The sequence below is a fragment of the Bos indicus genome, chromosome 13 (genome assembly GCF_029378745.1).
Source record: "Bos indicus isolate NIAB-ARS_2022 breed Sahiwal x Tharparkar chromosome 13, NIAB-ARS_B.indTharparkar_mat_pri_1.0, whole genome shotgun sequence".
Taxonomy (NCBI): domain Eukaryota; kingdom Metazoa; phylum Chordata; class Mammalia; order Artiodactyla; family Bovidae; genus Bos; species Bos indicus.
This window is the reverse complement of record NC_091772.1, coordinates 11321488-11345351: the sequence shown is the minus strand read 5'-3', so window position 1 is coordinate 11345351 and position 23864 is coordinate 11321488. Positions and strand designations below refer to the sequence as shown.

Below are 23864 nucleotides of genomic sequence, written 5' to 3'. Positions count from 1 at the left end.
CAGTACTTTGGCCACCTCATGTGAAGAGTTGACTCATTGGAAAAGACTCCGATGTTGGGAGGGATTGGGGGCAGGAGGAGAAGGGGACGACAGAGGATGAGATGGCTGGATGGCATCACTGACTCGATGGATGTGAGTCTGAGTGAACTCCGGGAGTTGGTGATGGACAGGGAGGCCTGGCGTGCTGTGATTCATGGGGTCGCAAAGAGTCGGACACGACTGAGCGACTGATCTGATCTGATCTGATCAGTAATTGATATAAGCTTATACAAGGAGAAATAATTCTTGTTACTCATGTTAACATTATTGCTTCTTTTGGCTAATAGATCAGTCCAGTGTAAAACTAGGAGTTGATATGCTTATTGTTGATATTAAGATAAAGTCATTGTTGAGCTTGAATGACTTCTTAATTGGTGACTGCTTTTAAGCCAGCTATGATGTTATTTTTACTCTCTAGATAAGGTCGTACCCATTTCTAAAAAGCTGTACCTTTGTAAAAGTTGAAATTTATAATTTTTTTGTAATTTTTTAAGTTGAACTAAGTTTCTTTTCTTGGACAGTCAGATATCACCAGGCTTGTGAGGCTTGTCACCTCTTCTCTCCATTTTGCAGCATAGATGAGTTTGTTCTTTAAAATTTTTTTCACTTGTTTATTTTATTTTTGGCTGTGTTGGGTCTTTGTTGCTTTGTGTGGGCTTTTTCTAATTGCAGTGAGCAGGGGCTACTCTTCGTTGTGGAGCACAGGCTGCAGTAATTGCACCACGCAGACTCAGTAGCTGTAGCTCGTGGGCTCTAGAGCATGGGCTCAGCAGTTGTGGCGCACGGGCAGAGTTGCATCATGGCATGTGGAATCCTCCCAAACAGGATCAAACCCATGTCCCCTGCATTGCAGGTGGATTCTTATCCACTGCATCATGAGGGAAGTCCAGTGAGTTTATTCTAATAAACTGTTTATAAGCAGCTCATTTGGTTTTGAGATATTTACTAATAACTTCCCTTTGTTATGGAGAAGGAAATGGCGACCCATTCCAGTACTCTTGCCTGGAAAATTCCATGGATGGAGGAGCCTGGTAGGCTTCAGTCCATGGGGTCGCAAAGAGTTGGACATGACTGAGCAACTTCACTTCCCTTTGTTAATGTTTACTAGTTAAATCCTTATGCAGAGGTAGAGGAATAACCTTTGCTTTTTGTGACTTTAATGCTTCTTTAAAAGCCCACTATGGGTCTTCCCTGGTGGCTCAGACAGTAAAGAATCTGCCTGTAATGCAGGAGTCCTGGGTTTGATCCCTGAGTTCGGAAGATCCCCTGGAGAAGGGAATGGCAACCCACTCCAGTATTCTTGTGGAAAATTCCATGGACAGAGGAGGCTGGCAAGCTACAGTCCATGGAGTTGCAAAGAGTTGGACATGACTGAGTGGCTAACATACAGTGCTTCTTTCCTCATTTCCTTATGGTCCTTGCTCTATAGTGCCAAAGGTTGTTTTAAATTTTTATCTACTATGCTTTGAATGTTGAGTGAATGATTCAGTTTGCTTGTGGTTTTGTGTGTGTGTGTGTATAATAACTGATTTTGTATATTTTATATCCTACAACTTTAGTCTGTAACATTTTTTGGTGTAGTTTTTAGAGTTTTCTATATATAGCGGCATGTGTGTTAGTTGTCAGTCACGTCCAACTCTTTGCAACCCCACGGACTGTAGCCCATCCGGCTTCTCTACCATGGGATTCTCCAGGAGAGAATACTGGAGTGGATTGACATTCCCTTCTCCAGGGGATCTTTCCCATCCAGGGATTGGACCCGGGTCTCCATCATTGCAGGAGTTTGTATGAGCCACCAAGGAAGCTCTTTGTAGCATGTCATCTGGAAATAAAGACAGTTTTACTTTTTCTAAGCTGATTTGGATGCTTTTTATTTCTTTTTCCTTGTGTGACGGCCTGGTTAGGATTTCCAGTACTTGATTGAATAAAAGTGATCAGAGTGTGTGTCCTCGTCTTATTCTTGATCTTGGAAGATAAACTTTCAACTTTCACCATTGAATGTTATCTTAGCTGTGGGCTTACCACATACGTCTTTTATTATGTTGAGTTTCAGTCAGTCTGTATCCAGTTAATTGAGAGTGTCTATTATGAATGGATGTTGAATTTTGTCCAGTACTGTTTTCTGCATAACTGAGATGGTCATATTTATCTTTGATTCTATTAATGTATATCACATTGATTTGTGGATGTTGAACCATGCTTTTTGTATCCCTGAAATAAATCCCACTTGATCATGCTCTATGTTCCCATTAATGTGGTTGAATATTGAATATTATTGAATTTTTAGAAGATTTTTGCTTGTATTTTCATCTGGGATACTGGCCTATAATTTTCTTGTACTATTCTTTCTGGTTTTGGTATCAGGGTCATTCTGGCCTAGTAGAATGTTTACAAGTATTCTCTTATTTTTTTTTTTTTAAGAGTTTGAGAAAAATTGGTATTGGCTCTTAAATGTTTAGAAGAATACATCAACAAAGTCATCTGGTCTGGACTTTTACTTGTTGAGAGGTTCTGATTACTGATGCAATCTCCTTACTAGTAATTGCTTTGTCGTATCTTCTATTTCTTCATGATTCAGTCTAATAAGGTTTTATGTTTCTATGAATACATGCACTTATTCTAAATTGTTTGATTTGTTGGCATATAATTGTACATAACAGTCTCTTAAGGGAACTCCCTGGCGTCCATGGGTTCGGACTCTGCTGTACACAGGTTTTCTATCCCTTGTCACAGGGAATTAAGGTCCCACAAGCCACACAGCGTAGCCAAAAGAAAAGTATTTAATGATCTCTGCTTTTCTGTGATATTTTTGTAAAAGTTCATCTTTCATTTCTAATTGTGAGTGCTCTCTTTTTCTCTTGGTGGGTATGGTTAAAGATTTGCATATTTTGTTTATCTTTTCAAAAACCAGGTTTTAGTTTCATTGATCTTTTGTCATTTTAATCTCCATTTTATTTATTTCTGCTCTGATCTTTGTTATTTCCTTCCTTTTACTAACCTTAGGCTTAGTTTGTTCTTTTTCTAAATTTCTTGAAGTGGAAAGTTGTTTACTGTACTGAGATGTTTCTTATTTCTTAATGTAGGCATTTCTCATTTAATCTCTCCTATAACTGCTTTTGCTGCATTTTCATTTGTCTCATGTTTTTGTTTCTCTTAATTTTTTTTTTTGATTCCTTGATTGTTCAGTAACATGTTTAATCTCCACATATCTGTGAATTTTATAGTTTTTTCTTACAACTGGTTTCTAGTCTCATACTTCTTTGGTTGGAAAAGATGCTTGATATTATTTCAGTCCTCTTAAATTTGTTGAGACTTGTTTTGTGTGATCTATCTTGAATAATGTTCCATGTATACTTGAAGAATGTATATTCTGCTGCTGTTGGATGGAATGTTCTTAAATGCCTGCCAAGTTTATCTGGTCTAACATGTCAGTTAGGTCTAGTGTTTTCTTATTGATTTTCTCTTTAGATGATCTATCCATTGATGAAAATATAGTCAATAGAAAAATAGAAGTCCCTACTATTATAGTATTGCTATCTATTGCTCCCTTTAGGTCTGTTAATATTTGTTTGATATATTTAGGTTTTTCTAAGTTGAGTGCATAAGTAGTTGCAAATGTTATGTCCTGTTGGATTGGCCCCTTTATAGCTACATGATGATCTTCTTTGTCTCTTATTACAAAATTTGTCTTAATGTCTATTTAGCTATAGCCACCCTAGCTTTTGGGGGTTTACATTTTTATGAAAAAAATTTTTTCATCCCTTCACTTTTAGTTTGTACGTATAAACCTGAAATGAGTCTCTCATAGGTAGCACATTGATGGTTCTTGGTTTTGGGGTTTTATTTTATTTTTTTAATCTATTCAACCACTCTGTGTGTGTCTGTCTTTCTCTCTCTTTTTTTGGGGGGGGGAATTAAGTTAATTTACATTTAATGCAATTACTTGTTCAGTCACTCAGTCATGTCCAACTCTTTGCAGCCCCATGAAGTACAGCTTCCCTCCTTCATCATCTCCTGGAGTTTCCTCAAACTCATGTCCATTGAGTCAGGATGCCAGCCAGCCATCTCATCTTCTGTTGTCTCCTCCTGTTGCCCTTAGTCTTTCCTAGCATCAGGGTCTCTTCCAGTGAGTCAGCTCTTCCCATCAGGTGGCCAAAGTATTGGAGCTTCCACTTCAACACCAATCCTTCTAATGAATATTCAGAGTTGATTTCCTTATGATTGGTTTGATCTTCTGGCCATCCACAGGACTCTCAAGAGTCTTCTCCAGCATCACAGTTCAAAAGCATCAATTCTTTGGTGCTCAGCCTTCTTTAAGGTCCAACTCTCACATACATACATGACTACTGGAAGAACCATACCTTTGACTATACAGACCTTTGTCAGCAAAGTGACTTCTCTGCTTTTACTAACATGGATGTTTTGTAATTCCTCTGTTCTTCTTTTCTTGTTCTCTTCCTTTATGATTTGATGATTTTTCTGAGTGGTATGTGTAGATTTCTTTATCTTTTGTGTATCTTCAGTAGGGTTTTGCTTTATGGTTACCATGAGGCCTACATATAACATCTAAGAGTTATAACAGTCTATTATAAGCTGATAACAACTTAAGTTTGAATGATTCTAAAATTCTATATTTTTACTGTCTCCTCCCATCACATTTTATGTTTTTGATGTCATATTTGCATCATTTTATCTTTAGTATACTTTAACAAATTATTGTAGTTATAGTGGGTTTTTTTTTTCACTATTTTTCTTTTTAACCTTTATACTGGCTTTATAGCCCAGCACTATTACAGCATTATATTATTCTGACTTTGATTATATATTTAACTTTATCAGCAAGATTTATGCATGTTTTCCTGCTACTAATTAGTACCATTTTTTCAGCTTAAAAAGTCTTTTTAACATTTCTTATAGGGACAGTCTATTGGTGCTGAACTCCTTCAATTTTTGCTTATCTGAAAAACTCGCTCTCCAATTCTGAGGGGCAATTTAAATGCAGTTGATTTTTGTATATATGTTTTGTATTCTGCAACTTTACTGAATTTGTTTATTAGTTCTAATAGCTTTTTCTGGTTGAGTCTTCAGGGTTTTGTATATGTAATAAGTTCTCCTTTAATTCTTAAGGACAGCTTTGCTGGGTAGATTATTCTTGGGTGGTAGGTTTTTTTTTTTCTTTCACAAGTTTGAATACATACTTCAGTCTCTTCTGGCCTGCAAAACTGCTAAAAAAAAAAAAATCTGATAATTTTATGTGAGTTTCCTTGTATGTACCAAGTTGTTTTTCTCTTGCTGCTTTTAAGATTTTTCTCCTTGTATTTTCTGATGATTTAATTATAATGTGTCTCAGTATGAGTCTGTTTTTGTATTCATCCTTTTTGAAAATCTGAGCTTCCTGGATCTGGACATGTTTCTTTCTCCAGGTTAGGGAAGTTTCAGCCATTATGTCTTTAAATTAGCTTTCTGTCCCTTCCTCTGTCTTTTCTCCTCCTTGTGCCCTTCTAAGTGTGTGTATTGGTCTGTTTGAGTGTCCCATAAGTCCCTTACATTCTCTTGAGCTTCTGTCTTTTGCTCCTATGGTTTACTGTTCTATCTCAAGTTCATGGATCTCTTCTTATGGTTGATGTATTTTGCTGTTGAACCCTGTATTGAGTTTTTTAGTTCAGTTAATTATATTCTATGTCTTGTGATCTGACTGGTACTTCTTAATATTTTCTTTCTCTATGTTGAAATTCTTTGTTCATGAAAGTGATGACGGAACAGAGATGCTGCTGACCATAGTGACCATCTTTGGGTCTGTTAACTGAACTCTCTGACAACTTACTAATCTCTGTTTTATTAAGACCTGTTTCTGGAGTTTTAGCTTGTTCTCTAGTTTGGAACATATTCCTCTGTTTCTTCATTTTCCTTGACTCTGAGTTTGTTTCTCTGCATTAGATAAAGCAGCCTCCTCTCCTAGTCTTGCTTGAGTGGTTTGTGTGGGAGAGGAAGCTTATCTATCAGGCTGGCTCCCACTCCTGTAACCTTTGTAATTGTCCAAGCCACCACCTGTATTCCTAGTGCATCCTGGTGGTTGAAGGTGTGCCCACTTGGCAGTGATCCAAAGGCAGGGACCACTGTCAGCACCTACATGAAGGCTGGTTAGAAGCTGACCCCTCAGGCAGCAGCAGCTGGGAAAGTATGCAGATAGCTGTCTTCTAGGGAGAAATGGGAGGATGGTGATTCTGCCTGCTCCCTCTGCTCTGGACCCAGGTGTATAGCTGGGTGTTCAGGGATGTGCTCTTAAGCCTGTTAACACATTATTGATACGTTATTAGGAAATTTTTGCAGAAACTAAGGCCTGTGGGTAGCAATTTGTTATGTAAGTGAATGCTGAAACACCCACATTTGAATAAATATCAACATTTGCACTTCATGTATCTATTTGAAACTTTGTACATGTCTTATTAAAGCATTCTGATATTTTATTAGTGTGATAGGCAGTGTAGCAAGCACTTCTGTGCAGGAGAACAGAACATCTATTACAAATGCACCGTGTTTCACTGTGCTTTCCTCTGGAAAGAGCAGACTCTATACTTTCTGGCAGCTTTTGTTTTTTAAGTGCTGTGGGTATTATTTCCTCTAGAATATGTTCTTTTATTTTACCTGATAGTCGACAAGGTGGATCTTTGCAGGGGGCTCTTTTAGAAATGCCACAAGAAGGACCAGGTGAGAGACTACCATTGCATTCACCAGAACCAGTCAGTTCAGTTCAGTTGCTCAGTGATGTCCGAGTCTTTGTGACCCATGGACTCTAGAACACCAGGCTTCTCTGTCCATCACCAACTTCTGGAGCTTGCTCAAACTCATGTCCATCAAGCCAGTGATGCCATCCAACCATCTCATCCTCTGTCATCCCCTTCTCCTCCTGCCTTCGATCTTTCCCAGCATCAGGGTCTTTGCCAATGAGTCAGTTCTTGGCATCAGGTGGTCATAGTATTGGAACTTCTGCTTCAGCATCAGTCCTTCCAATGAATATTCAGGACTGATTTCCTTTACAGTTGACTCCTTTGATCTCTTTGCAATCCAAGGGATTCTCAAGGGTCTTCTCCAACACCAAGTTGGAAAGCATCAATTCTTCTGTGCTCACCTTTCTTTATATGACTATGGGAAAAACCATAGCTTTGACTAGACAGACCTTTGTTGGCATAGTAATGTCTCTGTTTTTTAATATGCTGTCTAAATTAGTCATAAATTTTCTTCCATGGAGCAAGTGCCTTAATTTCATGGCTGCAGTCACCATCTGCAGTGATTTTGGAGCCCAAGAAAATAAAGTCTGTCAGTGTCCATTGTTTCCCCATCTGTTTGCCATGAAATGATGGGACCACATGCCATGATCTTTGTTTTTTGAATGTTGAGTTTTCAGCCAGCTTTCTCACTCTCCTCTTTCACTTTCATCAAGAGGTTGCTGTTTAGTTCCTCTATGCTTTCTGCCATAAGCGTGGTGTCATTTGCATACCTGAGGTTACTGATATTTCTCCCAGAAATCTTGATTCCAGCTTGTGCTTTACCCAGCCCAGCATTTCTCATGATGTACTCTGCATATAAGTTAAATAAGCATATAATTTATTTAACTGCATATAAGTTAAATAAGCCTTGATGTCCTCCTTTCCCAATTTGTAACCAGTCTGTGGTTCCATGTCTGGTACTAACTGATGCTTCTTGACCTGCATATAGATTTCTCAGGAGGCAGGTAAGGTGGTCTGGTATTCCCATCTCTTGAAGAATTTCCACAGTTTGCTGTGATCCACACAGTCAAAGGCTTTAGTGTAGACAGTGAGGCAGAAGTAGATATTTTTCTGGAATTTGCCTGCTTTTTCTATGATCCAACAGATGTTGGCAATTTGATTTCTGGTACCTCTACCTTTTCTAAATCCAGCTTGACCATCTGGAGGTTCTTGGTTCACGTACTGTTGAAGCCTTCCTTGGAGAATTTTGCGCATTACTTTGCTAGCTTGTGAGATGATTGCAATTGTGCAGTAGCTTGAACATTGTTTGGCATTCACCAGAATGGTCAGTGGCTACTGGTAACAAAAACTGCTTGTAAATCATTTTATTACATGCATTGAGGCTACAATAAATTTTAAATGCATCAAATAAACCAAAATTACTCAAATAGAAGCCCATTTTTGAGTTTTCCAGAATATACTGAAGCTTGCCAGATATTAATCAGATTAGTAACTCTTTTCATGTATTTATTATACTCTAATATGTAAGTGGGCTTAGTTATCTGATGGCCAGTCCTCCTGTCTTCCTTTCCTGTAGATGGAGGTGTTATGAATAGTTGTCACCATGTAGATTAGCCTTTTGTCTTTCCATATAAGAAGAATCTCTTTTCCTTTCTGTGTGTTGTGCTTAGTCACTCAATCATGTTCAACTCTTTGTGACCTCATGGACTGTAACCCATCATGATCCTCTGTCTGTGGGATTTTTCCAGCAAGAATACTGGAGTGTGTTACCATTTCCTTATCTAGGGTATCTTCCCAACCCATGATCAAACCCACCATCTCTTGTGTCTCCTGCATTGCAGGCGGACTCTATCTGCTGAGCCATCAGGGAAACCCTTCTTCTGTAAGAATGTCATTTTTCCACTCTGTAGATTTTTATATTTCACCTTTAAGTTGGTTTAGTAGACCACGGTTCTCTCTTATAGTCCTACAAACTCTGGACTTATTTTTCAACAGTATTTCAGATGTGGACACACTGTTGTAACAATTACCTTGGTAACCATGGTGCCATGAACCCAGATAAGGTTGCAGGACCTATAATATTGTTTCTTGTGGTTTCCTTCCTTCACCTATGTAAATCTCAAGGTTGCATATATATCTAATTTCACTTACGCTAACCATCCTGACCAAAATTCCATATTTTGTAAGTTTTCTAGATTATAGGTTTTGAATCTGAGTTGTCCTCTTCACCTTAGTATTGCCTCATTTAGTGATAACTCTGTTTGGGTATATAGATCAAATGAAATTTTGGTAGAAAATAACCCCAAAGTGTTTTTTTTTCTTTTCTGATTGAATTCAACAAGTATTTATTGAGTGCCTGTTACATGCAAGATTTTGTTTCAAATACTTGGGACACAGCAGAGGATAAAACAATGGTCCCTGCCCTCATGGAGCTTACAGTAGCATTTATGACCACTTCACGGGGATGCCGTGACCTGGGCAAGTCACTGCACCTCTATCCTCAGCCACCTGATGCAGGAGTAAGGAGGCCTGGCTCTGACGTGGGTAACCAGCTGGCTGTGCTGGAGGTGCCAAACAGGGCACCTACCCCCAGCCCACCACCCAGACAGTCGACAGGGTGGAAGCTGGCTTTCAGTAATAAAGTACAGGAGGAGGGGGCATAGGGACTGGAGCCGGTAGTCTGCTAGGCTGCTGTCTTGGGGCCTGGGCATTGCTATACGAACTGCTGCTGCTGCTTCTTGGTGGCCACCTTGCCGGCAAGGTCCTTGGCCTTCTCTGTAGCTGCCAATGCTGTCTCCTTGGCCTTCTCCTGGGTTTCGTTGGCTGTTTCAACAAGGGTTTTTGGAGGGACCGCACCTTGCAGCTTGGCCAAGGTGTATTCAAAACCCTTCATAGTCTAGGTCACGTTGCTTTTGAACCGTGTGAGACCAAATTCCTGGACAGCTCTGGAGACGCCAAATAAATAAGCTAGAGGAGACCCAGGCTTCCTCGCAGATTTTGGTCCAGCTGCTGTTATCTGAGTTCCCACAGTAAACACATCCTTACTCTACCACCATCAGCTGGGTGTGGTTGATGTAAAGGTGGTCATGGTCTCGTTTTTGTGGCTCCACAATAGAGTCCTCTAGGATGTACTCTGAGTGAGCAACATTGGCAAGAAACAGTCGCTCAGCCCAGTGGGGCATCCTGTTCCTCTTGGTCGGGACTTGTCGGAACAGGAGCTTCTGGTCAGAGGTCACCTCTCGGTGCACTGGCTTCCGTCAAGACATGTTTGCTATAGGGATTCGGGTACCGCTGCCACAAGGCAGCGAACACTTGGTCCCAGGAGCTCCGGAGCACACTCTGGCCCCAGGAAATACTTGACCATCGTCCCAGCCAGAGCGGGCTCAGCGCCCGGGCAGCATCAGGGGTGCAGAGCGCACGCGGAGGCCGGGCTGGAGCTCGACGCGCGGCCGCCATGCTAGCAGCGGCTCGGTCGCCACAGCGCCACCCCCAAGCAGCGGCTGCCGTCGTGAGGGATTATCGGAATCAGATCAGATCAGATCAGTCACTCAGTCCGACTCTTCGCAACCCTGTGAATCGCAGCACGCCAGGCCTCCCTGTCCATCACCAACTCCCGGAGTTCACTCAGACTCACGTCCATCGAGTCAGCGATGCCATCCAGCCATCTCATCCTCTGTCGTCCCCTTCTCCTCCTGCCCCCAATCCCTCCCAGCATCAGACTCTTTTCCAGTGAGTCAACTCTTCGCATGAGGTGGCCAAAGTACTGGAGTTTCAACGTTAGCATCATTCCTTCCAAAGAAATCCCAGGGCTGATCTCCTTCAGAATGGACTGGTTGGATCTCTTTGCAGTCCAAGGGACTCTCAAGAGTCTTCTCCAACACCACAGTTCAAAAGCATCAATTCTTTGGCGCTCAGCCTTCTTCACAGTCCAACTCTCACATCCATACATGACCACAGGAAAAACCATAGCCTTGACTAGACGAAGCTTTGTTGGCAAAGTAATGTCTCATTGCGTGGGGAGGAGCCAAGATGGCGGAGGAGTAGGACAGGGAGAACACTTTCTCCCCCACAAATTCATCAAAAGAGCATTTAAACGTCGAGTAAATTCCACAAAACAACTTCTGAATGCCGGCAGAGGACATCAGGCACCCAGAAAAGCAACCCAACTCTTCGAAAGGAGGTAGGAAAAAATATAAAAGACAAAAAAAAAAGAGACAAAAGAGGGAGGGACGGAGTTCCGTCCCTGGAAGGGAGTCTTAAAAAGAGAGAAGTTTCCAAACACCAGGAAACCTTCTCACTGCCGAATCTGTGCCGAGCTTTGGAAGCACAGAGGGCAACATAACAGGGAGAAAAAATAAACAATAAACTCGCAGATTGCGAGCCCTATGGTAACTCCCTCAGTGGAGAAGCAGTGCAGACGCCTGCACATGCCATTAGCAAGCGGGGGCTGGGCAGGGAGGCGCTGCGCGGGCTGCATCGCTCAGAGTAAGAATCTGGCCTGAATACCCTGAGCACTATCTGAGCGAAATAATTTGGGCTAGCAAACCAGACTGTGGGATATCTACCACGCGAAAAGCCAGCCCCAACCTAAGACACCGCCAGGCCCGTGCACGGAACAAAGGACTGAACAGAGATAGCCGGCTGCAGACCTTCCCCCTCTGGTAACAGGCAGCCAGAGCCGGAAGGGGACAATCGCAGCCCCAGAGAGACATTATCTATAAAACTGTAAGCAGGCTTCTTTGCTAACTAAAACTTCTTGGGGGTCTGGACGGTCAACATCTGCCTGAGAAGGTGCGCCAGTTTTACACCCAGATAACTGAGTGGCGGGGAGGTGATAAGTCGCAGCATTGGCGTTCGCCAAGCACCTCATCACCTGAGCTGCTCGGACCTGGGAAGAGCACAAAATACAGGCCCAACTGAGTCTGCGCCTCTGAGGACTACCCGAGTGCCTGAACCTGAGCGGCTTGGACCTGGGAGGTACATGCAGCCCAGGGCCAGCCTCGGATTGTTCTCGGCGGAACAACCGAGAGCCCGAGCAGTGAGGGCAGGGAGGCTACACGCGCCGTGAGTGGGGGCAGACCCAGTGTGGCTGAGGCACTGCGAGCGCACACCAGTGTTATTTGTTTGCAGCATCCCTCCCTCCCTCCCCACAGCGCGACTGAAAAAGTGAGCCTAAAAAAAAAAAAAAAAAGTTTCCCCCACCGTCCCCTTTGTGTCAGGGCAGAAGCCAGACACTGAAGAGACCAGCAAACAGAAGAAGTTATAACAGAGGGAAACGCCTTGGAAGCTACAGGCAATAGATTAAAACCCCGTGGTTACTACGGACTACATAGGAAGGGACCTATAGATCTCCAGAAATATAAGTCGGACCAAGGAACTAGCCAAAAATGAACTGAACCCACCATACAACAAAACCAGAGAAAGTCCTAGATATATTTTTACTATTTTTATGATCATTCTTTCTTTTTTTTTTAATTAAAAAAAAAATTTTTTAAGTCCTCTATTGTTTCTTTAATTTTCACTTTTATAACCTATTACTTTGCAAAAAATAAAAAAAAAGACCCTATTTTTTTCTTCTTCAGCAAACTTCATATATATATTTTATAATTTTTTGATCTTGGTTTTTTTTTTTTCTTCTTCTTCTTTTCTTTAACATTGTATTTTTGAAATTCCAAACTCTACTCTAGTTTTTTAATTTTAGCTTTTTGGTATATGTTACCAATTTTGTACCTACAGTTTTTTTTTTTATAATTTCTGTGACTTTTTTTTTTTTCTGTTTCATTCTCTTCTTCTTTTATATAACATTGTATATCTGAAATTCCAAACTCTACTCTAGATTTTTAATTTATGCTTTTTGGTATTTGATATCAAATTTGTACCTGTATCTTCTTTATAATTTTTGCGACATTGTTTTTGTTTGTTTGTTTTCTCTCTTTATGTTTCTTCTTCCTTTTTTTTAACATTGTATTTTTGAAATTCCAAACTCTACTCTAGATTTTTAATTTTTGCTTTTTGGTATTAGTTATCAATTTTGTACCTGTATTTTCTTTATAATTTTCGCGACCTTGTTTGTTTTTCTTTGTTCATTTTTTCTCTCTTTCTTTTCCTTTTTCTTTTCTTTAACATCGTATTTTTGAAATTCCAAACTCTACTCTAGATTTTTAATTTTTGCTTTTATGTATTTGTTACCAATTTTGTACCTTTAAGAACCCAATGTTCAGGACCCATTTCTCACTAGGGAGCGAGATTACTGGCTTGACTGCTCTCTCTCCCTTTGGACTCTCCTTTTTCTCCACCAGGTCGCCTGTGTCTCCTCCCTAACCCCTCTCTACTCTACCCAACTCTGTGAGTTTATGTGTGTTCCAGATGGTGGAGAACACTTAGGGAACTGATTACTGGCTGGATCTGTCTCCTTCCTTTTCATTCCCCCCTTTTATCCCTCTGGCCACCTCTGTCTCCTTCCTCCTTCTTCTCTTCTCTGTATAACTCCATGAACATCTCTGAGTGGTCCAGTTGTGGAGTGCACATAAGGAAGTGACTACTGGCTACCCCACTCTCTCCACTACTGATTCCACCTCATCTCAATTGGGTCACCTCTAACTCCCTCCTCCCTCTTCTCTTCTCCATGTAACGCTGTGAACCTCTCTGAGTGACCCTCACAGTAGAGAAACTTTTCATCTTTAATGTAGATGTTTTATCAATGGTGCTGTATAGAAGGAGAAGTTTTGAAACTACTGTATAAATAAGACCGATAACTGGAAGCAGGAGGCTTAAGTCCAAACCCTGACTCCAGGGAACTCCTGACTCCAAGGAACATTAATTGACAGGAGCTCATCAAACGCCTCCAAACCGACACTGAAACCAAGCACCACACAAGGGCTAACAAGTTCCAGGGCAAGACATACCAAGCAAATTCTCCAGCAACAAAGGAGCACAGCCCTGAGCTTCAAGATACAAGCTGCCCAAAGTCACCCCCAAACCATAGACATCTCATAACTCATTACTGGACACCCACCAGAACACCGACACAAGCTTCCCTAACCAGGAAACCTTGACAAGCCACCTGTACAAACCCACACACAGTGAGGAAAAGCCACAATAAAGAGAACTCCACAAACTGCCAGAATATAGAAAGGACACCCCAAACTCAGCAATTTAAACAAGGTGAAGAGACAGAGGAATACCCAGCAGATAAAGGAACAGGATAAAAGCCCACCAAACCAAACAAAAGAGGAAGAGATAGGGAATCTACCTGATAAAGAATTCCGAATAATGATAGTGAAATTGATCCAAAATCTTGAAATCAAAATGGAATCACAGATAAATAGCTTGGAGGCTAAGATTGAGAAGATGCAAGAAAGGTTTAACAAGGACCTAGAAGAAATAAAAGAGAGTCAATATAAAATGAATAATGCAATAAATGAAATTAAAAACACTCTGGAGGCAACAAATAGTAGAATAACAGAGGCAGAAGATAGGATTAGTGAATTAGAAGATAGAATGGTAGAAATAAATGAATCAGAGAGGATAAAAGAAAAACGAATTAAAAGAAATGAGGACAATCTCAGAGACCTCCAGGACAATATTAAATGCTACAACATTCGAATCATAGGGGTCCCAGAAGAAGAAGACAAAAAGAAAGACCATGAGAAAATACTTGAGGAGATAATAGTTGAAAACTTCCCTAAAATGGGGAAGGAAATAATCACCCAAGTCCAAGAAACCCAGAGAGTCCCAAACAGGATAAACCCAAGGCGAAACACCCCAAGACACATATTAATCAAATTAACAAAGATCAAACGCAAAGAACAAATATTAAAAGCAGCAAGGGGAAAACAACATATAACACACAAGGGAATTCCCATAAGGATAACAGCTGATCTTTCAATAGAAACTCTTCAAGCCAGGAGGGAATGGCAAGACATACTTAAAATGATGAAAGAAAATAACCTACAGCCCAGATTATTGTACCCAGCAAGGATTTCATTCAAGTATGAAGGAGAAATCAAAAGCTTTTCAGACAAGCAAAAGCTGAGAGAATTCTGCACCACCAAACCAGCTCTCCAACAAATACTAAAGGATATTCTCTAGACAGGAAACACAAAAACGGTGTATAAGTTCGAACCCAAAACAATAAAGTAAATGGCAATGGGATCATACTTATCAGTAATTACCTTAAACGTAAATGGGTTGAATGCCCCAACCAAAAGACAAAGACTGGCTGAATGGATACAAAAACAAGACCCCTATATATGTTGCCTACAAGAGACCCACCTCAAAACAGGGGACACATACAGACTGAAAGTGAAGGCCTGGAAAAAGATTTTCCATGCAAATAGGGACCAAAAGAAACCAGGAGTAGCAATACTCATATCAGATAAAATAGACTTTAAAACAAAGGCTGTGAAGAGAGACAAAGAAGGTCACTACATAATGATCAAAGGATCAATCCAAGAAGAAGATATAACAATTATAAATATATATGCACCCAACATGGGAGCACTGCAGTGTGTAAGACAAATGCTAACAAGTATGAAAGGAGAAATTAACAATAATACAATAATAGTGGGAGACTTTAATACCCCACTCACACCTATGGATAGATCAACTAAACAGAAAATTAACAAGGAAACACAAACTTTAAATGATACAATAGACCAGTTAGACCTAATTGATATCTGTAGGACATTTCATCCCAAAACAATGAATTTCACCTTTTTCTCAAGCGCACATGGAACCTTCTCCAGGATAGATCACATCCTGGGCCATAAAGCTAGCCTTGGTAAATTCAAAAAAATAGAAATCATTCCAAGCATCTTTTCTGACCACAATGCAGTAAGATTAGATCTCAATTACAGGAGAAAAACGATTAAAAATTCCAACATATGGAGGCTGAACAACACGCTGCTGAATAACCAACAAATCACAGAAGAAATCAAAAAAGAAATCAAAATTTGCATAGAAACGAATGAAAATGAAAACACAACAACCCAAAACCTGTGGGACACGGTAAAAGCAGTCCTAAGGGGAAAGTTCATAGCAATACAGGCACACCTCAAGAAACAAGAAAAAAGTCAAATCAATAACCTAACTCTACACCTAAAGCAACTAGAAAAGGAAGAAATGAAGAACCCCAGGGTTAGTAGAAGGAAAGAAATCTTAAAAATTAGGGCAGAAATAAATGCAAAAGAAACAAAAGAGACCACAGCAAAAATCAACAAAACCAAAAGCTGGTTCTTTGAAAGGATAAATAAAATTGACAAACCATTAGCCAGACTCATCAAGAAATAAAGGGAGAAAAATCAAATCAATAAAATTAGAAATGAAAATGGAGAGATCACAACAGACAACACAGAAATACAAAGGATCATAAGAGACTACTATCAACAATATATGCCAATAAAATGGACAACGTGGAAGAAATGGACAAATTCTTAGAAAAATACAACTTTCCAAAACTCGACCAGGAAGAAATAGAAAATCTTAACAGACCCATCACAAGCATGGAAATTGAAACTGTAATCAAAAATCTTCCAGCAAACAAAAGCCCAGGTCCAGATGGCTTCACAGCTGAATTCTACCAAAAATTTAGAGAAGAGCTGACACCTATCCTGCTCAAACTCTTCCAAAAAATTGCAGAGGAAGGCAAACTTCCAAACTCATTCTATGAGGCCACCATCACCCTAATACCAAAACCTGACAAAGATGCCACAAAAAAAGAAAACTACAGGCCAATATCACTGATGAACATAGATGCAAAAATCCTCAACAAAATTCTAGCAACCAGAATCCAACAACACATTAAAAAGATCATACACCATGACCAAGTGGGCTTTATCCCAGGGATGCAAGGATTCTTCAATATCCGCAAATCAATCAATGTAATACACCACATTAACAAATTGAAAAATAAAAACCATATGATTATCTCAATAGATGCAGAGAAAGCCTTTGACAAAATTCAACACCCATTTATGATAAAAACTCTCCAGAAAGCAGGAATAGAAGGAACATACCTCAACATAATAAAAGCTATATATGACAAACCCACAGCAAACATTATCCTCAATGGTGAAAAATTGAAAGCATTTCCTCTAAAGTCAGGAACAAGACAAGGGTGCCCACTTTCACCATTACTATTCAACATAGTTTAGGAAGTTTTGGCCACAGCAATCAGAGCAGAAAAAGAAATAAAAGGAATCCAAATTGGAAAAGAAGAAGTAAAACTCTCACTATTTGCAGATGACATGATCCTCTACATAGAAAACCCTAAAGACTCCACCAGAAAATTACTGGAACTAATCAATGACTATAGTAAAGTTGCAGGATATAAAATCAACACACAGAAATCCCTTGCATTCCTATACACTAATAATGAGAAAACAGAAAGAGAAATTAAGGAAACAATCCCATTCACCATTGCAACGGAAAGAATAAAATACTTAGGAATATATCTACCTAAAGAAACTAAAGACCTATATATAGAAAACTATAAAACACTGGTGAAAGAAATCAAAGAGGACACTAATAGATGGAGAAATATACCATGCTCATGGATTGGAAGAATCAATATAGTGAAAATGAGTATACTACCCAAAGCAATCTATAGATTCAATGCAATCCCTATCAAGCTACCAACAGTATTCTTCACAGAGCTAGAACAAATAATTTCACAATTTGTATGGAAATACAAAAAACCTCGAATAGCCAAAGCGATCTTGAGAAAAAAGAATGGAACTGGAGGAATCAACCTACCTGACTTCAGGCTCTACTACAAAGCCACAGTTATCAAGACAGTATGGTACTGGCACAAAGACAGAAATATAGATCAATGGAACAAAATAGAAAGCCCAGAGATAAAACCATGCACATATGGACACCTTATCTTTGACAAAGGAGGCAAGAATATACAATGGATTAAAGACAATCTCTTTAACAAGTGGTGCTGGGAAAACTGGTCAACCACTTGTAAAAGAATGAAACTAGAACACTTTCTAACACCATACGCAAAAATAAACTCAAAATGGATTAAAGATCTAAACATAAGACCAGAAACTATAAAACTCCTAGAGGAGAACATAGGCAAAACACTCTCTGACATACATAACAGCAGGATCTTCTATGACCCACCTCCCAGAATATCGGAAATAAAAGCAAAAATAAACAAATGGGACCTAATTAACCTTAAAAGCTTCTGCACATCAAAGGAAACTATCAGCAAGGTGAAAAGACAGCCTTCAGAATGGGAGAAAATAATAGCAAATGAAGCAACTGACAAACAACTAATCTCAAAAATATACAAGCAACTCCTCCAGCTCAACTCCAGAAAAATAAATGACCCAATCAAAAAATGGGCCAAAGAACTAAATAGACGTTTCTCCAAAGACGACATACAGATGGCTAACAAACACATGAAAAGATGCTCAACATCACTCATTATCAGAGAAATGCAAATCAAGACCACTATGAGGTACCATTTCACACCAGTCAGAATGGCTGCGATCCAAAAGTCTACAAATAATAAATGTTGGAGAGGGTGTGGAGGAAAGGGAACCCTCTTACACTGTTGGTGGGAATGCAAACTAGTACAGCCACTATGGAGAACAGTGTGGAGATTCCTTAAAAAACTGGAAATAGAACTGCCTTATGATCTAGCAATCCCACTGCTGGGCATACACACTGAGGAAACCAGAAGGGAAAGAGACACGTGTACCCCAGTGTTCATCGCAGCACTGTTTATAATAGCCAGGACATGGAAGCAACCTAGATGCCCATCAGCAGATGAATGGATAAGAAAGCTGTGGTACATATACACAATGGAGTATTACTCAGCCATTAAAAAGAATACATTTGAATCAGTTCTAATGAGGTGGATGAAACTGGAGCCTATTATACAGAGTGAAGTAAGCCAGAAGGAAAAACACCAATACAGTATACTAACGCATATATATGGAATTTAGAAAGATGATAACAATAACCCTGTGTACGAGACAGCAAAAGTGACGCTGATGTATGGAACAGTCTTATGGACTCTGTGGGAGAGGGAGAGGGTGGGAAGATTTGGGAGAATGGCATTGAAACATGTAAAATATCACGTATGAAACGAGATGCCAGTCCAGGTTCAATGCACGATACTGGATGCTTGGGGCTGGTGCACTGGGACGACTTGGAGGGATGGTATGGGGAGGGAGGAGGGTTCAGGAGGGGGAGCACATGTATACCTGTGATGGATTCATTTTGATGTTTGGCAAAACTAATACAATTACGTAAAGTTTAAAAATAAAATAAAATTAAAAAACAAAACAAAACAAAGTAATGTCTCTACTTTTGAATATGCTATCTAGGTTGGTCATAACTTTCCTTCCAAGGAGTAAGCGTCTTTTAATTTCATGGCTGTAGTCACCATCTGCAGTGATTTTTGAGCCCCCAAAAATAAAGTCCGACACTGTTTCCACTGTTTCTCCATCTATTTCCCATGAAGTGGTGGGACCGGATGTCATGATCTTCGTTTTCTGAATGTTGAGCTTTAAGCCAACTTTTTCACTCTCCACTTTCACTTTCATCAAGAGGCTTTTGAGTTCCTCTTCACTTTCTGCCATAAGGGTGGTGTCATCTGCATATCTGAGGTTATTGATATTTCTCTTGGCAATCTTGATTCCAGCTTGTGTTTCTCCCAGCCCAGCGTTTCTCATGATGTACTCTGCATATAAGTTAAATAAACAGGGTGACAATATACAGCCTTGATGAACTCCTTTTCCTATTTGGAACCAGTCTGTTGTTCCATGTCCAGTTCTAACTGTTGCTTCCTGACCTGCATACAAATTTCTCAAGAGGCAGATCAGGTTGTCTGGTATTCCCATCTCTTGAAGAATTTTCCACAGTTTATTGTGATCCACACAGTCAAAGGCTTTGGCATAATCAGTGTTTAATTTATGAAAGTCTGTCTTCAGAGAGTAGAGTTTCCAAGTTATGTTTAAAGTGAAGAAATGTTATTATTTGTTCAAACTTTCTTCTTGTCATAACCTTGGGAAAGATAGATGTTTCAAATAATGGATCCAGTGTGACTTTCTCATTTGTCCACCAAAATTATGAATTCAAGAAACTTCTTTAAAAGAAATTTCTATGTCACTGTTGGTTACATGAGTCCATTTTAAAGCTTTATCATACTTTTTACATGATTTTTCATTCTGTTGGTGATAAAAGTTTGAGAAGCGACTAACTCAAAAAAGCAGTTACCCAAAATTAATTCTGTTATTTCAGTAACACTTTGCAGGTTATTACATTCAGTCATTATATCTGACACACCTATAAAGTCTTCTAATTTTCATGAAATGTCTTCAATCCACTCTTCTGCGGGAGCAAAGGAGCATTCTCCAGCACCGTGAGTTTCATTTTCACTTTCTGTGGCAGAGTCAGGCACTAAGGTTTTTTTGTCTTTTTGTTGGTCTAATGTTCAAATCATCTGAGTGATAACTATACCTGAAGAACTGTCATCTTTTTTATAATTTATTTTTCGTTGTACTGGATCTTCGTTGCTATGTGCAGGCTTTCTCGTTGCAGAGAGCAGAGGCGGGGGAGCTACTCTCTAGCTGCAGTGTGCGGGCTTCTCATTGCGATGGCTTCTCTTTGCAGAGCACAGGCTCTAGGTGTATGGGCTCAGTAGTTGTGGCACACGGGCTTAATTGCCAGGTGACATGGAATCTCCCCTGCATTGGCTAGCAGATTCTTAACCACTGGACCACCAGAGAAGTCCTAAAGAACTGTCTTCTTCTGTCTTAGTCACTCAATTGTGTCACTCTTTGTGACCCCATGGACTGAAGCCTGCCAGGCTCCTCTGTCCATGGGGATTCTCCAGGCAAGAATACTGGAGTGGGTTGCCATTTCCTTCTCCAATCTTCTTCTGAGACACTAAGGTATATGTTGCTCAGACAATCAAGAGAAAGTATCTGCATAAAATTGACCAAAAAATTCTTCTTCACTCAAAATTTGGTGATGCATCATTTTTGAAAATTTTATAGTATTATTAACTTGGATTTATAATATACATAAGGTAGGAACAAAAACCTCACAGAGCAAAATGTGAATAATAATGACAGTCATAAGTTGTACAGTGAATAATGTTTGGGTAACAGAAGATGTATTAATATGTCTCTGGTCAATAATGTGTTAAGAATGTCTTTGTTCGCTACATGAATGTAAGTCCTGTTTGCTCTCAGAACCAAGCAGTTTGGGCACCTATCCCCGAGGAGGCAGCCACAAAAGCTGGGGCACAGAGACTTGTGTCCAGGCTCCTTCCAGGGAGATAACTAGAAACCCGGGATAGGCTGGAGGGAGAGGTGTCTGCTGGCTTCCCTGCCCTTAAGGGAGGATCACAGTCCACCCCTAGGTGCAGAATACGTTAGAAGGCTGACCCTCAGGCAGAAGCTTTGTGCTTAGTTGGTCGTGTCTCACCCTTTGTGAACCCTGGCAGACTGTCCATGGGGATTCTCCAGGCAAGCATACTGGAGTGGGTTGCCATGCCCTCCTCCAGGGGATCTTCCCAACCCAGGGATCGAACCCAGGTCTCCTGCATTTCAGATGGATTCTTTACCATCTGAACCACCAGGGAAGCCCAAGAATACTGGAGTGGGGAGGAGAAGCTTTAAAAGTAGGCAAATGGACTCTTTTCAGGAAAGGACTGGGAGTCGAGCATTTCTGTATGCCCTCTCTGTGCTAAGCCCTGGGGGGAGAAGGGTGTGCAGTTTAAAATCGCCTCTGTTGTCCTCTCCGGCTTCTGAAGGCACACCCTGGTGGCTGTCAGAGACGGCTGATCTGGGGACCCATCCTCTACCAGTAGCCACAAAAGCTGAGGTACAGATGTGTGTACAGGTTTCTTTCAGGGAGGGCCTGGCAACTTGGAGCAGGTCAGAGAGAGCGGGCAGGGGTGGTACCTTTGGGGAGGATTGCAGTCAGCCCCTAGATAGATGCTCAATTAGAGGCCTGACCCTCAGGCAGCAGCGTTTAAAGTATCCCATCCAGAGACAGACTGGGAAGTGGGCTTGATCTGCGCTGCCCTCGAGGGGATTGCTGAGGTGAGTGTTTGTGCCTTTAACAACTGCTGCTTTGCTTCCATTGTCTGTGGAACTAACTGGTGGATTCAAACCCCATTGACTTTTAGAGCTAGGAACTTGTCTGAAGGCCTTTGGGTGGGAATCTTAAAACCTGGAGTTGTAGATATGGGGTCTAGACCCTTCATCCCTCAAGGAGAAACTGGCATTTGGCTATTCCCTTTCAGTTGTAGGGCTCTGTGACACCACTGGGGGTTTAGCAAGAGTGTGTCTCAGCCTTTCCTACTCATTTCGACATAGGCATTATCTTGGTCCCTCATTTTGTAAGAGGTGCTTAACCAGTTAGTTTCTTCAGAGAGAGTTGCTCTGTGTAGCTGTCCATTTGGTGTCCACTGGAGGCAGGGAGTCCAGGATCCTTCAGTGTCACCATCTTTAAAGACAGCCTCAATCCTTTCTAAACTGTTTCTGAATAGCCATTAAAAGGAATGAAATTGGGTCATTTTCAGTGATGTGGATGAAGCTAGAGTCTGTCATACAGAGTGAAGTAAGTCAGAAGAGAAAAACATTGTATATTAACACATGTATATAGAATCAAGAGAATAGTACTGATGAACCTATTTGCAGGGTAAGAATAGAGACACAGATGTAGAGAATGGACTTTTGGACATGGAGGGAAAGGAGAGGGTGGGATGAAGTGGGAGATTGGGATTGACATATACACGCTACCATGTGTAAAATAGAAGCTAGTGGGAAGCTCCTGCATAGCACAGGGAGCTCAGCTCGGTGCTCTGTGATGACCTAGAGGGGTGGGAGGGAGGTCCAGGAGGGAGGGGATATATGTATACCTACAGCTGATTCACGTAGTTGTACAGTAGAACATCGTAAAGCAAGTACACTCCAATTAGGAAATACACTTTAAAAGTCAGTATCTTTCAACACTGGAATCACACTCTGGAACCACCAGGTGTTCACATTATGAGAAGCAGCGTCAGGGAGACCGAGGACAGCAAAAGCAGCCTCCCGTCTCGCTCTCACCCCGGGCGTGTGCTCTGGCAGTGGAGGGCTGGGTGGGTGGTCCCTGCTATTTTGCGTCTCCCTCTCCATGTCTTAGTCTGTTTCTTTCTCACTCTCTGATTGTCTCTTTTTTGGAGACATCAGCAGATAGGCATAGAGCTGAATATATTTAAGTCAAAGAAGATTCATGACATGCTATCATTGTACCCCTTTTGAGTATCTTAACAGCCAGATTAGCTATCTAGGTATTATTATCTTATCAGTGAAAATCCACTAAAGCTCAGAGTAGAGTTGCCAAGTTTAGCAAAGAAAAATACAGGATGCCCAGTTAAACTTCAATAACGAACGAACAATGAATGAATGTTGTAAGGTAGGTCCTGTGCAATATTTGGGTCATACTGGTTCTAAAAATACTTTTTGTTCACTTATAAAATACAGAATCCCATATTTTACCTGAAAACCCAGTGCAAAGGCATTACTTGGCCTCAAGTCTTCTAGCTTCTGCGCCTTCACTAAGGCTCATGATATTGTACATATTTTGTATGCATTTATTCTGTTTTCACATGAACAGCTTATTTGCACTGCATTTATGTTTGACATGACTTTCAATTTGTTGTATAAAATTACTTAATAAAAAAGGCCACACACACACATGATGAGGGAACATTGGTGGAGCCAGGTTTTGAGAGGAGCAATATGGACTCAGGAGAAAGGGTTTGACCCTGGATGTGGGCCAGAGGGATGTGTTGTTTCTTCCTTTGAGTTGGGAGGGAGGAGAGAAGAGGGGCAGACCAGATAGTGACGCACTAGTGTGGATGAAGAATGTCCCCTGCCATATCAGTAAACAAAGGATGGTGTGGCCAACGGGCCAGCAGCCACCGCAGCAGCCGACTGTGCGCCGAGGGGATTCAGGATAGAGGGAAATAGGATGCTGGCCCCAGACAGGTAAGATGCTTACCAAAGGACTGATTCCAGTAAGCCCAGATTCTTCTATCTTCCCATACACAGATACGGGAAGATATGCTCAGTTTATAGA

At 40.8% G+C, this 23864-nt stretch overlaps 1 pseudogene; it reads right to left on the bottom strand.

The window, feature by feature from the left end:
• Positions 1–7685: 7685 nt before the first annotated feature.
• LOC139186440 (PRELI domain-containing protein 1, mitochondrial pseudogene) lies at positions 7686–15957 on the bottom strand (annotated as a pseudogene).
• Between the last annotated feature and the right edge of the window lie 7907 nt (positions 15958–23864).